This window comes from Mirounga angustirostris, unplaced genomic scaffold (assembly GCF_029215605.1).
Source record: "Mirounga angustirostris isolate CCGP_5_RB_7025 unplaced genomic scaffold, mMirAng1.0.hap1 SCAF_3, whole genome shotgun sequence".
Classification (NCBI taxonomy): Eukaryota; Metazoa; Chordata; class Mammalia; order Carnivora; family Phocidae; genus Mirounga; species Mirounga angustirostris.
The window spans coordinates 45,968,008-45,982,987 of record NW_026991711.1 but is presented as its reverse complement, the minus strand read 5'-3'; positions in this window follow the sequence as shown (position 1 = coordinate 45,982,987).

Sequence of the window (14,980 nt, the reverse complement as noted above, 5' to 3'; positions counted from 1 at the left end):
GAGCCTGAGTAGACAGCAGCGGCGACCTTTGGTAGCATCTCAAAAGACACCTACACGATGGAACATGCCCAGGGATTTGGAAAACCGGCAATCACATAAATACTGAGTTATTTCTGCGGAACTGTAACCCTAGTCCTAGAGCACAGAAATGGTCTTGTTTGAAAGTCTCTATCTATGTCCACAATAGAGGATGTCTTCAGTCCCAGTGGCATTAATTTAAATCCGACCACCATACCTACAGCAGAGAGTTCTAAAGCGTCCGGTGGGGAAGCTGTGTATTCATGACAATGTGGACGAAGCTCTAGTTACACAGTCCGCGATGGGGTTCCACCGCTATCCTGCAGAGAGTCACTGTGGCGTCAGTTCCGAAATAGTAGCCGTTTCACTAGAGAGAGAGCCATCAGACGTTCTTCACGGAGCTCCGCGCAGATGCTGAGCCGGGCTTTGGCTGCTCAGAGCCCGGCTGCCCTGAGCCCGGTCACCCTTGCAGGCGACTCCAGGTCCCGGGGCCCTCACGGTGGGCCTCCCATCCCCCTTGGGGGCCCGATCACCCCAGGGACCCCCTGACACTTCCCAGCCTGCGTGGGCTGTGGGCGGAGCAGCAGGACCAAGAGGGTCCCTCAGGACAGGCCGGCAGCTGGACTCCACACCGGCTAGCATCCGCCTCAAGTGATCATTCTCTTTCCTTAGCTCCTGGAACTCCCTCTCTCTGGATGTAGCTACCACCCAGCTCTTTGCGACTCTGTCCTGATGGAAGAGGACCAGCTTGCGATGATAGTAGGAGGTGGTTCTCTCCAGCTCCTTGCCCAGGTCTTGGGCCATCTTCTTGTAGAGGTTGCGAATCTGGCACGTGAAGTTCATTTCTCTGTGCGCACTGGCCAGTTTCTTCTTCATTTCCAAGCACTGAGCTTCCGCTTGAAACACTTTTCGGTCAAGTTGCAGGATGTATTGGTCCTGTTCATCCAGGGGGTTCTGAAGTTTCAGCTTCAGCGGCTGAATCTCCTTGTCCAGCTGTGAAGTTTCCTTCTGCAAAGAGGCTTCCTGGGTTTGCAGGCTGTGGATTTGTCGTGTCAGCTCCACGATCTCTTGCCTTTCTGCCCACAGTCGTCTGGCTCTGTGTTGCTGTTCCCTTTCGGGACTTGGAGGGGACCCAGGGCAGCCAGCATCCTCAGGGACGCCCTTCAGATCCACTGCTGCCCGATGGGCGGGCTGATCACCATTTCCTGCTCCCCTCTTTGGCTGGACTCCCCGGGTCCCGGCACCGTCGTGCTCTGCAGGGAGGTCAGGCGGGGGGACGGCCTGCAGCCCGGGTCCGGCCCTGGACGGGGACTGGCTGGCTTGATCTTTCGGGACCAGCTCCATGCATGCCTTCGACGGCTCCAGCCTTTCTTCCCCCTCCTTCTCCTGCCCTTTCTGCCTCCATCGCGAAACTTCTTGGTTGAGCGGTTCGGGTCCTTCTGGAAAAGGAGTGTTTTCACTCTGATCCTTCGTTCTTTTCGTCAGAAGCTGTTCTCCATCCTTCTCCGATGTTCTGAGGATGGGTTTTTCCCCAGGGACCTGGGGCAGGTCGGGAGGCTGGTCCAGTTCCTTCAGTGCCTTCCTCAAAAAGTTGACAGTGTCCCTATCCACCAGCCTGCTCAGTTCTGTGTTCATTGCCGACAAGCACAGGGCTTGTAACAAGGGAGGACTGGCCACCACCGCGGGCGGCCTGAGGGCGGCCTCGGCTTGTGTGGTTGGGCCACTCTCCTCACGGCAGGCTCCACACACTTCGTGGCGGGCAGAGCCCTGTGGCCCAGCGCCTTCGCGCTTCTTCGAGTGAGTTGTCTCTTCACTAGGAGAACCAGCAGCACATTCCATAGGAGCACCGCGCAGGGCAACACGGGGAGACTCGGGCTGTGTCCCCAGCTTTCAGAAATCAGCTGCAGCGCCCCCCACAGGTGCTCCAACACCAGCTGGCAAGTGGATCTGGTGGCCAAGAGGGGGCCCTCCATGGCTGCGTCAGGCTCCACAGCTCTGTCTCCAAGTGCCAGAGTCCTGTGGCCGCAACGGACCACTGAGAACCCTGTGGAGAGTTCCACCTATGAGGTCAACGGTGCCCGGCAACCAGGGCAGAGCAGTTGGGCTGGGGGAGGGGAGGCCAGCCAGGTTCCAGAAAACAGTTGCCCCTGACTTTGCCGTGAAGTACAAAGTTGTCTCAATCACACAAGCCCTGGGGGAGGTGGGAAGGGCTGATCCCGGCCCGGAGCTCAGCCACTCAGGCCCACCTGGCCCTACAGCAAACCTAGGGGCTCAAGGCAGGGCCAGGTCACGTCCGTCCGTGCGCACAAGACAATCAGGGCAAAGTGTTCAGGCCTCCTTCCCGGGCGAGGCCCGTTCTCCTGATCTGAAGTTTCCCTTGGCTTCAGGGACTCCTGGTCCTGTCTGCAAATGTCCCAGGGATCTCCCTCCATTTTTGATTGCATCACATTAATAGCCTTTTTGATTTCAACACGAGCAGATTTTAGTTCTTTTACTTCTCCAGAAAGAGATTCTGTAGTGTCTTCTATGCTTTTTTCAAGCCCATCTATTATCTTTATAATCATTATTCTGAACTCTAGTTCTGACATCTTACTTACCTCCATACTGATTAGGCCCTTGGAAGTCAGTACTGCCTCTTGTTCTCTTTTTTTGAGGTGAGTTTTTCTGTCTTAGACCATTTTGTCCAGGAAGAATAGATGAATGAAAGAACAAAATACCACAATGACAGCAATGACCCCAGAGAAATATACACTAAACAAATCAGAAGAGATCTTAAACTAAAAAAAAAAAAAAAAATTGAAATTAAAGAATCAAAAGGAGAATATAACCAGGGGTGAACAGAATAGAGCAATACACTGGATCTTGTGTGTATTTTGGTCTGTTTGTTAGAAAACTAGATCCCAAAATTGTAAAGTAAGAAAAACTTATGTGTGTACAATAATAAAATTAAATACAGTGAAAGGATAGAATGTAACTGTAGAAATGAAAATTAAAAAAGAAAAAAATGAAAAAAAGAAGACAGGAATATAAACAGGTGAACAGAACAGAGCTATACATTATATCCTGAGCGTATTTTGTTCAGTTTGTTTGAAGAAACTACATCTCAAAATTATAAAGAAAGAATAACATATATATACAAAAATAACATTAAATACATTGAAAGGATAGAATGTAAGTGTAAAGATGAAAGTACAAAAATGACTTTAAGAAAACAAAACAAAACAAAGACAAAAAAGAGAGAATACGATCAGATAGGTGAAGAGAACAGAACCATATGCTAGATTCTGGGTGTATTTTGGTCTGTTTGTTAGAAGAAACTGCATCCCAAAATTGTAAAGAAAGAAAAACTTATATATATACAAAAATAAAGTTAAATACAATGAAAGGATAAAATGTAAGTGTAAAAATGAAAAAAAGATTTAAAAAAAAGAGTTGATAAAGTAAGAAATTGGTTGAATAACGAAAGAGAAAAAAATTAAAATAAAAGACTTCTCAATTTCCTATGGCTGCTATAATAAATTATTACAAACACGGTGGCTTGAACAAAGTTCTGGAGGCCAAGAGCATGAAGTGAAGGAGTCAGCAGGGCCATGCTCCCTCCAGCCATTCTAGGAGGGAATCCTTCTTTGCCTCTTCAGTTCTGGTGTCTGTTCTCATTCTTTGGCTTGTGACATTGTCACTCTAATCTCTGCCTCTGCTGTCCCATAGTCTTCCCTTCTGTGTGTCCATCTTCTTCTGTTTGTTAGAAGGACACCTATCACTGGATTTAGTGTGCACCTGGGCAATCTACGATGATCTTTCAAGATCCTTAACTTAATTACATCTGTGTACTCTATATCTAAATATGATCACATTCACAGGCTCCAGGAGTTAAGATGTTGACATATCATTTTGCGGGCCACCATTCAATGCACTACAGAAGTAATACATTCACTTACTATTCTTTTAGTAACTACAATCAAAGGTAAAAAGTATGCCTTTGACTTACTACAGACAAATATAAATTAGAGCCTCTGATCTTTTCCCAGAAAATATGAGGACACTAGAATACTTTAACTTCATTTACTACTCCCACAATCTACATATCATTGCTGAACTATATTTTATTGTATTCACTGTAAGCCTAAGAAGGCAGTGGAATATAAGGAACAATGCAGAGGATCATAGGGGAAGGGAGGGAAGATCAGAGAGGGAGACAAACCATGAGAGACTCTTGACTCCAGGAAAAAAACTGAGGGTTGTGGAAAGGGAGGTGGGTGGGGGGATGGGGTAATTGGGTGATGGGATTTTTAAGGAGGGCACGTGTTGTGATATGCATTGGGTGTTATATGCAACTAATGAGTTATATGCAACTAATGAGTAATAGTACACCAAAAACTAATGATGTACTATATGTTGGCTAATTGAATTTAAATTTTAAAAAAAGAAGGCATTATCACTCTGGAAAACTGTATGGAGGTTCCTCAAAAAGTTGAAAATAGAGCTACCCTATGATCCAGCAATTGCACTACTGGGTATTTACCCCAAAGATACAAAAATAGGGTTCCGAAGGGGTACGTACACCCCGATGTTTATAGCAGCAATGTCCACAATAGCCAAACTGTGGAAAGAGCCAAGATGTCCATCGACAGATGAATGGATAAAGAAGAGGTGGTATATATATACAATGGAATATTATGCAGCCATCAAAAGGAATGAGATCTTGCCATTTGCAACGACGTGGATGCAACTGGAGGGTATTATGTTGAGTGAAATAAGTCAAACAGAGAAAGACATGTATCATATGATCTCACTGATATGAGGAATTCTTAATCGCAGGAAACAAACTGAGTGTTGTTGGAGTGGGGGGTGGGTTGGGAGGGATGGGGTGACTGGGTGATAGACACTGGGGAGGGTATGTGCTCTGGTAAGCACTGTGAATTGTGCAAGACTGTTGAATCTCAGATCTGTACCTCTGAAACAAATGCAATATATGTTAAGAAAAAAAAAAAGAAGAAGAAGAAGGTAGCGGGAGGGGAAGAATGAAGCGGGGGAAATCGGAGGGGTAGACGAACCATGAGAGACGATGGACTCTGAAAAACAAACTGAGGGTTCTAGAGGGGAGGGGGGTGGGAGGATGGGTTAGCCTGGTGGTGGGTATTGAGGAGGGAACATTCTGCATGGAGCACTGGGTGTTATGCACAAACAATGAATCATGGAACACTTCATCTAAAACTAATGATGTAATGTATGGGGATTAACATAAGAATAAAAAAAACAAATTAAAAAAAATTCAAACTCCATCAATTAATTTCATCACAATGAAAGTAAGGTATGTCTTCTTTGGAAAAATGTCTCCTTTAGGATTTTGATGGACTCCTGTCTCACATTTAGGTCTTTCAACCATTTTGAGTCTATGTTTGTGTGTGGTGTAAGGAAATGTAATGTATGGTGATTAACATAACATAATAATAATTAAAAAAAAGAAAACCACTTAGATTAAAAAAAAAGAAAGTAAGGTATGATCACGTGATATCCTATAAATCTATTATCTAATCTATAATATAGACATTACTATTATTTGCTATTTCCCAAATTATCTCATGCATCTTGATGACAACTGTCTAGAGAAAATCAGCAACCAGAAGACTGACTGCCTTCTGACTGTGTTTTTTCATAGTGTCTTCTTTACATGATATCAAAATTGCAGTGGGGGGATTCAAAATAAGTATACAGGAAGAAAACACTTTCACACTTAATCTAGAGGGAGGTAACTCTTTCCCAAGGGATCTGCAAATAATTTATAGTTAAACATTTTCCTTTGATCTCTATATCTCTATATCACTTTTTCTACTTGGAATTAATTTGATTAAGTGCACACCAAGAGGGAATCACAAAAAAAAAAAAAAAAAAAAAAAGGGTTTTTTGGGCGGACAGCCAGGAACACAGCAGCAGGACCTTTTTTTTTTTTTTTAATTGATTGAGCCACTAGTGATACACATAATTGACTTAAAAATTAGAGATGGCCTCTGAAGGCACTGAGAATCTCCAGTAGAGAATATGGCCCATGGATGGGCTTGTGCTTTTTTACCATTATATAACCAGAAAATCCTCATTTAAAAAAGTCTTAACAAAAACTCAGATCTTCTGTGCATCAAAGAGGACACACAAAACACTGAATCATGATTTTTTCTGTATATACAATTTTAAATATCATTTAAATGTCAACATACTGATGAACACATCATTGTCTCATTAGCTCAAAGCAGAGGCTTCTTAAAATAAAGATAATCATATATGCGAAAGGAATTCCGATCCTACTTTTTTGCTGCTTGGATCTCTCAAGTTCTCACACCTATTTATAACAGGTACTTTTTAACTCCAAGTATATTCTATTTTCTGAACCATCTTTTTATATTATTCTCTATGTGTCTTCCTACCAATCTCTATAAAACTTCACTGAAGGAACCTGGGTGGCTCAGTCGTTTGTGTGTCTGCCTTCAGCTCAGCTCATAAACCCGGGGTCCTGGGATTGAGCCCGGGTTGGGCTCTCTGCTTAGCAGGGAGCCTGCTTCTCCCTCTCCTCCCTACTTGTGCTCTCTGTTGCTGTCTCTCTCTCTCTCTCTCATAAATAAAATCTTTAAAAACAAAAAAACAAAAAAAAAAACTTCATTGAATACATGATATATAGTTACATAGAGAAAATATAGGAGGCAAATAGAAAGTTCTAAATAACACCAAATACATAAAATTTAGAAAAAAATGAAAGCTGATGCTGTATTTTAGGTTCATACCTTTAAATGTGATTGAAAAAAGTTGAGAGTTAAGTCACTTGAGCAAATGTGCTACCATGTGCTGATATGTATTGAAGCCTTAATGTCAGTTAAATATAATTTTGATATTTAATTTCTTTAGTCTTGGGAGATTGGGAATAAGGCTAAAAATGCATGGTATTTACTTAAAAGATAAGGTTTTGTAAAGCCATCTCAGTACTTCTGGAAAATCAAGATTCTTTCTTAAAATAAACCTCAGTCAGTATACTCCTGGGGCTGAGCATACCACAGACTTATTTACAATGTGTGAAAACAGTTAAGAAGACCCGAGAAGGTTAAACATGAAGAAAACCTTTGGGAAGCTTGGATTAGGCTGCATTACCAAAGAAGAGATGCCTGTTTCATAATGACCTTCTTGGAGATAAGTAAATCCAATCAGTTGTTTAATTGTTAATTTTTACCTGACTGTATTAATATGGTCATGAATGAAGTTCTTTGGTACCCCAGGACAGGCAAAGCCTGCTTACCCACCATTTGAAGAGCCCTAGCAAATCTGCTTGGTCTGAAAGTTGCTGGTTTAAGATATTTATTGTAATTCTTCAACTTGGGAGCTCAGAAAACTACAGGATGAAAATTTTATTTCTAGCATAGCTATGAATAGTCTATAATCAGCTATCAGTGCCTTCATCTTAGAGATGAGCATCGGAGACCCAGAGAGTTTAGTATCTTGCTTACAGACACATAGAAAATCACAGACCTAGGATTAGAACCCAAATCAGTATCTTTAAAAAACTTTTTTGTTGTTTTCTACCATACTATAACATTATTGTCAATCCATTCCTTTAATAATACAATTACATGGCAACTGCCATGTGGAAGGCACCATTCTAATCAACAAAGATGATTTAGTTAAGAAAGTGCTATTTTCATGAAACTCACATTTTTTTTTTCCCTCTTGTACTGACTAATGTCCACAGTATTAGTAACTTCATTAACACACTTCCGGCAGGTTTTCCAATATACTATTGCTCACACTGACCACCTTGTCTCCCAGGCTTATGTAGGTAAATGGCGATTCTTTACAAAAAAAATTCATTGCACACACAGTGATAGTCACATGTAGCTAGTCATATTTTTACACAAAATAAGGAAGGGTGTGTGAATTCTTGGTGGAAGAAATTCTAATTGCATGCTTTGCCACTACTTTCACCAAGATTCTGATGCAACTCCTGGGGGAATGCTTTGTCTTCCTACACTTAAGAATAATTGCTATAGTAAACCACTGTTACTAATGGAAGAGTGTCATGTCACAAGGATATATTAGGGAAGAGAAAAATAAGAGCATTACCATATGAAACAATTAACTTCAGAGCACTGAATTTTTAATTTCTACAAGTCTACCTGGATTTGCTTCTTCTGCATGGTTGAAGTTATAAACCCTCAGAGAAGCACCATATTTCCAGAAAAACAAACCAAATTTTAAGAGTAAGATCCAGATAATGCTAAACCAAGAAATTCAAATATATATATATACACATATACACACACACACATATATATTTATATTTATTTATATACATAGTATTTCTATTATATATATTTATATAGTAGGTATTTATATCATATATAGTATTTATACTATATATAATATATAGTATATATATATTTATATAGTAGGTATTTGTATTTTATATATATATATATATATATATATAAATAATGATCTTATTTTTCCATCAAAATCTCTCTGATTAGGAAGATCTAATATTTTGGTAATACACTTAGTGAGACACACTGTAGGGCAATAAGAACTCTCATACTCTCTTAGTGGGAATATATACCAATACCTATGTTGGTAATACTTACCAAAATTTCAAGTATATATACATTTCTAACCAGAAATTTCATTTCTAGGTACTTATCGTACAGAAAAACTCACACACAAGTGAAATTATATCTGTACAGTTTTACTGATGGTAGCAGTGTTTGCTGAAGCCAAAGAATTGAAACAATCCAGAAATCCAAAAAGAGAACACTAATTTTATAAATACACACATCCATCAATATAACAGAATATTATATAGTCATAAAAATTGAAAAAGCTCTTTCTGTGGGAAAATGCCCAAGACAGGGACACCTGGGTGGCTCAGGTATGATCCCAGGGTCCTGGGATCGAGCCCCGCATCAGGCTCCCTGCTCATCGGGGAGCCTGCTTCTCCCTCCACCTGCTGCTCTCCCTGCTTGTGTTCTCTCTCTCTCTGACAAATAATCTTAAAAAAGAAAATGCCCAAGATACATTGTTCAGTGAAAACAAAGAAAGGGGTAGAAGGTATTAGAAGTATGTTTGAAGTGCTTTATTATTGAGATAAAGAGGTGAAAATAACTTGATACATATTGGCTCATACATGAACCTTCAAAGAATTTCCAGTAAACCAACTCCAATGGTTAAATTGAGAAAAGGCAGATAACAAGATACACAGGGAAAAGACCGGAAGAGAGAACTTCACTTATATACTTACTTATCATTTCAGATATTTGAACCATACATTTGTTTAATATTATAAAAATATTAATATAAAGAACATATCAACTGATAAAACAATCAAAAAACAGCTATTGTTCTCAAACGTTATGTGTTTGTTTGTTTTTTTTTAATTTGGCCATTGGGAGACAGTGAAATCAATATTTTAAATATTTTCTGTCTTTTGTATGTGGGTGTCATAAACACTATTTGCATCTACAATCATGTTATAGAAATCAGTGTGATGGTAAGTTCTGCAATTCATTATTATAGCCTCTAAAGACTACTACTGCAACTAACATTGAGTGGTATTTTGGAATAAAACTGAGTGGTCATTATAATCATTGGACTGACATTATATCAAATTTATATCATGGATTCATCCCAAGATAAAATTTAAAGGTCTAGTGTTGAAAATACAGTGCTAATGTGCTTTCTTAAATAATTCTAAATTATACTCAGTTTCACTGAAATAGTTTATCTTAAAATCTATAGTTTTATTTGCCAAGGAAGAAATTATTTTGTTTAGAAAATCCAGACTAGTGTATAAACCATAGAGCCATAAACTCTATAAAATTAAGGGTACAGAGTATTTTATTTAGAATGCAAATGGGGGGGGAACAGCTATATATGCTTTACAGACTTTTAAATTGATAGCACAAGAGCTTGGTTTCATGGAACAATAATACAATGAATTTCAGGTTCTAATTTTGTGGGTATAAAAAGTACCACTTCTGATAAGAACATCTGACTCAAGTGTCTCTGAAAACTAGTTCCACAGATTTCCAGTGCTCTTCAGAACATGGGAACTGATTGTGATTAATCAGGGAAAAGCCCTTCTCTAATAAGGCTCTGTCCAGTCCAATTGCTGAACATGACAGTCTTGAGAATTATATCGCCAAATGGTCTACTAGAGATGGAAGGTTGAAAGATTGGCTGAATTAAATAGCTCACCTCAGATGACCTTAGAAATGGACAATTTGCCAGAAGGTGAAGAAAAATTCATGCATTACTGATTTTTTAATATTATATATGTATTTTGAAAGAAAAACATTATAGGACATTTTTTTTATCCTGAATACTTCCAGGTATTATTATCCTGTCTAAATGCTGCAATCACTCAGGTGACAGCCTGTGGTATGCATCCATCCCTTCACTCCTGATTACAGATAACATTTATAGCATGAGGATGAGGGAGGGAAGTGAGAGCCTGAAACACGGAGAAAAGTCATCAGGAATCACAAGAGAATAGAAGCTCATTTTTATGATTTTGCCATCTCCCAGTCAAGTGCCTGCTGCAGACATTTATTATTATTACAATGTGGGCTTCTAAGACAAGTGAGTCATTTCTCAGAGTGGGTTATCTTCCAGCATAATTAATAGCCAGAAGATTTTGTACAGGGATTTTTTTCCAACTCAGTAGCAAAAGGTCCTTAAACTGGTGCATAGAGTTATGTATGACTCAATCATCACACAAAAGACGGTTCTTTTGCACACATATATGTCACTAGTCTCACCAAAAGAGAGAGTCCTCCATTAAAATGTATATATACATATATATGTATATGTGTGTGTGTGTGTATGCTTACATTTATATGTAAAGAACTTTTCACCAATCATATGAAGACAGAGTTTATGGAAATCTCAATTTGGTGGTATAGACAAACCATACCTTTAGCATTATTTTGCTACATAGATAAAGCAATGTAGGTTAAAGGGATTTTTTTAATCTATCAAAAGTAAGAGTATATGAGCCATTGTACTTTCACCTCATTAAAAGTTTTAAGCATACATAAAAGTACATAAAATAATGATAAGCAGAAAGAAGAAAATTAAAATCACTCATAATTTCAGTACTCAATAACCACTACAGATGTTGATGTACATCCTTCATTTGTATCTTCTTGTGTTGCTACATCATGATATATTTACTCAATCTTGTCTGGTTGAATATTTGACTATTGTCCAACATTTGCTAATGAACAACCCTGGGGTGAAAATCATTTTAGCTAAACTTTTACATAATCCCATTGATTATTTCCTGAGAAAATATTCCTAGAAATATAATAGTATAATTTAAGACTTTTAATATGTATTACCTTATTTCCAAAACTTTGTACCAATTTATACTCCCACCATGATTATCAGCTAGCATTTGCTTTCATAAATCTGAAAACAGATTACTAGCTTGCTGAAAATCTTTTCCAAAATAAATATTTTAAAATTGTATTACAAATATACAAAAATTATAATACACGTCTGAACATGCATTTCCTTTATTACAAAAATGACAGTTTATAATAACCTGCTGATTTTTGGATACTTGTTGATTTTGGATGCTTTGCACATTTTATTGGTTCCTATTATTTTATTTGTAAGAACACATATATGTTAAATTTACTAAATTGTTTTTTATTTTTACTGAGTAACTTTTAACACTTATTCATTAGTCTTAAAATTTTTGTTTAATATTTTGCTAATATATACAAAGTTTCTATGTTCATCTATAAAATCTATCATTCTGACAGCAATCAACCTGAAGAAAATACCAATAGACAAAACTGGCCAATATGAGTATCAAAATAATTAAGTAATGGATTATAACCCCTAGTACAAAATAAGTCTCCATGAGTCCAAACTGATATAAATAAATAACTGAATAAATAACTAAATGGAGAAAATATACAGCTCTTCCTTACAACAGAATTTCCAATTAAAAAATATAGAAGGAATAACAGAAATAGAAAATCACTGCTTGGAGGGACCCGTAAGGCCATGGGCTCCACCCTCAGCAGGGAGTCTGAGATTCTGTCTCTCCCTCCCCCTCTGCCCCTCCTCCCGCTCTCTCTTTCTCAAATAAATTGATAAATCTTTTTAAAAAAGAAAATAACTATTTGGAGTATTAATAAAACAGTAAAACTTTCTAGGTAAGACCCATCTATGGATACTAAAACTAGTAGACAATAGTATAAAGAGAAACAAGTTATTTTTCAATGTTTCAAAGTACCTCCCCCCAAGATGCTTATTAATTAAAAAGGGAAATATAGTAAACCTATAGTCGATGAGACTGCTATACCTCACTTTAACCAGATTTCAAAGTAATAATCACCACTGATGAAGCTCTTTGGTATCATGCACCCGTGGTAGGATGCACTGAGAGCACATCATTTCTGAAATATTCTTGCCAAAAACACATAATTTCAATCTAACCATGAGAAAATACGATAAACCAAATTGAGGGAGATACTACAAAATATCTAGCCAGTACTCTTCAAAAGTGCCAAGATCATGAAAACGAAAGATAGGCTGGAGATCTATTCCAGATTGGGGAGGTTAACAAGACATAATTAAACACAAGGTGAAGTACCTGGATTGAATCCTGAATCAGAAAAGGGGCATTTGTGGAACTGGAAAGATTTGAATGAAGTAAATGTGTCACTAGTATTATGTCAATGTTAATTTCCTAGTTTTGATGTTGTATTTACCTAAGATGTTATCATTTGAGGAAGCTAATTGATGGGAATGTACAAATACAATGTACTACTTTTGAAACTTGTCCGTAGTCTAAAAATTACCTCAAAATAAAAAAAAAAGTTTTAAAAAAGATCTAATAATGAGTTCCCTAGAGCTCTTTGTGTTAAGTATCATTCCTACGGTATCATCCTCTCTATAAGGTTACATAAAACATTATTCACGTTATGTAAAATAAATTTTGGTTTTAGTATTTCACAATAAAAAATTTAATTGACCTGGGATTTATTTTGGTTCAAATATAGAATAAGAATATTTATTACTCAAAATGTTAATTAGTTGCCTTAATACCATTTATTGATTAATCTCAATGCCATTTATTGATTAATCAACTCTTTTTATTTATTTGAACTGCCATTCTCATCTTATGCTAATAATTATTAAATGTCATTGGGGTTGCTCACTCACTTTCACCTTTATCTCATTGATCTCACTGTTCTTGTGCCAGTTCTTAATGTCATTATTGTTGTGAATTTGTAAGTTATGCTATGTGGCAAATCAACTATCTCTTCATTAGGTTTTAAAAATTATTTCAAAATTGGTTATTTCTATAGGTATTTTCTTTTATTATAGTAAATGAAGAAATTATTAGATTCTCAAAAAGATGTAGTAGGATTGTAATTGAATTGCATTATACTATTATATAATCTCATGTTTATAAATGTTCATTCATTTATTCATTCATGCCTCCTTTAAGAAGTATTAATTGAGGGCGCCTGGGTGGCTCAGCTGGTTAAGCGACTGCCTTCGGCTCAGGTCATGATCCTGGAATCCCGGGATCGAGTCCCGCATCGGGCTCCCTGCTCGGCAGGGAGTCTGCTTCTCCCTCTGACCCTCCTCCCTCTCATGCTCTCTGTCTCTCACTCTCTCTCTCTCACATAAATAAATAAAATCTTAAAAAAAAAAAAAAGAAGTATTAATTGAGTGAAAGATTCCATTTGCACAGTGACTAAAAAATTTATTTGAGCTCTGGTTGGGGAGAAAAGTAAACTGTACTATGTCTCATGAGCGTTTAGAAAGAAACTAAATTTGAAGAAAAGAATTTTTTAAAATGTTCTGTGATTCTTCAGGGGTTTCTGAGTATAATTTATGAAAACTTCTGTAGGGACATACTGTCAAACTGAATACACAGAATTCCTACAAACAAAGAAACTCCTCTAAAGATGGTTTTAGAAACTATAGTTAGAGACCACAAAGGCAAAGTCAGCAAGAGCACCTTCTTTCTCCTCTTTCCTAAACTCTGATGACATGAATCTTAGATCTTTGGTCATAGTACCACAGGTCCCTGAATCTCTAACCTATTTTTATTCAATCTATTTCCTCTGTATTGTTCACATGTGCAATTTTTCTATCTACCAGTTCAGAGGATCCTTTCCTCTCCCTCTTTCATTATGTTGCTGAGCCCATCCTTTGAGTTTTTCATTTCAGTTATTGTAATTGTCAGTTCTAAATCATCAGTTGGCTCCTTATCATATCTTCCATGTCTTTGCTGAAATACCCACTTCTTTGTTGAGCCTTTTAATTTTTTTCATTTAAGTGTTCTTGTAATTGCTCATTCAATCTTTTTTTTTTTTTTTTTGGCTGTTTAAAATCTTTGTCAGATAATCTTAACTTCTCAATTATCTCAGGGTTGGCATCTTACTAATTTTCCTTTTTTCAGTTTGAGATCTTCTCTGTTCTTAGTATGACAAGAGAGATCTTCAATTGAAATATAGACATTTTGGGTATTGTATCATTTAACTCTGGGTCTTATTTAAACCATCTATTCTAGCTGGCTTCTTTTGATGTTTAGGCAGTGAAAGAGAAAGGGTATTGCCTTATTACTCCTAGGTGGGGCTAAAAGTCTGGGTATCTCAATTGGTCTTCACTGATACCCAAGTTGTGAGAGCTCCTTGTAAATGCTGGTCATGAGGGAGAGTTACTAGCTTCTCATTAAACCTCCAGTGATCCTTTCCTGGCTAGATGGGAGGAGTAAAGCACCTCAGTACCCTCCCCACATGGCTTCTACTGACCCTATTTGGGGGTGGGGGTATGGGGGGCACTGGGGCAAGTGGTAAAAGTCCTGACTCTCCACTAGGTCTTCTCTGGCACCACTTTAGTGGTGGGGAGGATGGCAACTCATTACTTCCAAGTGGGAGTAGAAGTCCAACTTCCACAC